The sequence below is a fragment of the Chondrus crispus genome, genomic scaffold, assembly GCF_000350225.1.
Source record: "Chondrus crispus Stackhouse genomic scaffold, scaffold_101, whole genome shotgun sequence".
In the NCBI taxonomy this organism is placed as follows: domain Eukaryota; phylum Rhodophyta; class Florideophyceae; order Gigartinales; family Gigartinaceae; genus Chondrus; species Chondrus crispus.
Window position 1 is genome coordinate 274,818 of NW_005178881.1, and position 1,978 is coordinate 276,795.

Consider the following 1,978-nt stretch of genomic DNA (forward strand, 5'->3'; position numbering starts at 1 on the left):
ACATCCAAACGCAACTTGTTAGACCTATTTTTTGTGCATGTTTCCCATGGAGAACTTGCCACAAATTGTCATATCGACAAATGGAAGCCTCGAGAATGCCAAAAGCAGGTAACAACAGCTGGTGAGATGTTAAAGTTTTTCGGAATACTCATTGTGATAACACGATTCGAATTCGGGAAGAAGCGGGACTTGGGGAAGAAGACCGGCCGCAACGCCCTGTTACCTCCTCCGAATTTTGGGGAGAGAACGGGAATGAGTCGTGACCGCTTCCTGACGCTCTGGACACATGCGAATTACAGCAAACAGCCCCTGAAACAAGGTATCATGAGTTCCGTTCGGTACAGATGGGCATTAGTGCAAGACTTTGTTGACGCCTTACCCCCCCCCCCCCCCCCCCCCTCAAGTCCCAGTCTGTGGCACGAACTGCACCGCGGCATTCACCCACCAAGATGGAAGCTAAGCTGGCGTGGCTCGTGAGCTACCGCCCTTTTGAAATTGGCCGGCATGTCATGCGCTGATGTACTACAGCCGTAAACTGTATTGCGTCGCACGTGCTGTACCGGGCATTCACAGCGAGGTCTGCCGAAAGAAGCATCTGCGCGCTTCAGATTTCGGCTACTCGTATTCTTGAGCTCGCTTCGCTTCGCCTCGAGGCCTTCAAGGCCTCGAGGTTCTACCCTGGGACTTCTCCCACTCCATTCGATAAATGTAATTCCTGACCTCCCCCACTGTCGTGTAAAAGCTCCTCTGTACCAGTATTAGCAGCCATCAATCATACCGGTCTTGATCATAACATTATGTAGCAATGACAAGCAAAATGTCATTTGCTTTTGCAAAAAGAACGCCACGACATCTGCACTCCCCGTTCGTCGAAGTCAAAAAAGTCAATTGCTGCACCGAACTTTGCACATTGCACAATACTGTATATATGTACGGTATAGTGTTACAAACTTCAACTTCATCGATGCGTTTATGCCCAACCCAATATCTTACCGTTCTCGATCTCCGCTTTGCGTTGTCGCATAACTAAAAGTTTCCCAGGGATGCTCTAAGTATTCGTTATGGCTATCTTGAGAAAGCCCGTTGCTAGTCTCAAAAAAAAATAGCAATTCTACCTGCCCTTCGTAAATATGCAGGGGCCCTTCGGATCCCTCCCTTGCAAAAGATACGCTTATCGTGTAAACAGCCTTACCACATCACTTCCGGTTTTGCTCTGGGAACTAAATGGAACCATAACATCATTGCACCCGCTTATAAGGCGTCATATCCACGTTTTCCTTCAATCAAGGACAGAGACGACGCTATGTTGCTCACCTCCTGCGTCGAAAGCTTATGAGCGTGTTCCATCAAAGCGCAGCAACGACTACTTTGCCATCCCCTGCATACAGGAAATATGATGATGTGCCCGTCTTGTCGTTGCGGCTCTTCCCTATCATTTCCTCTGCAGTTATTGTCACTCCGCATAGGCAAAAATGCATGCACTGCTGGTACACGTCTTCAACGATTTGTTTCCTTAGCCTTCAAGAAATATTTTCTGGTTTTCTCGATGGCGGTCTTTGAACAATCATGTCGTCCTACTTACACATTCGCATTGGTTACCGGGTTATGACATGTCTGCCACAACCTAACAACTGACAATTGCCTCCTTTGAAGCTTAAATAGAAACGCATCGGTCCATAGGTCTTCCATTTTGTCTATGACTAGCTTGCAAAATGCACTTGCTAGAATGAAGCACCGCGATGTCTTCATAGTAGAACTTTCAACTCATGTACTGACCCAAGGACTCGAGTTCCTTTTCCACTGCCAACTGTAGGCAAAAGAGAACAGTCACCGTTTCGCTGAGAGGATGCAATCATAGAAGAATGTGGTTACATCCAGACGACAGTACGGCACACCACAGTAATAAGACATAGCCAATAGGGCATACCGTAGTCGCGACGCAATAAAGTCTCCGACGGCCACCCGCTCCCCTCGGGGA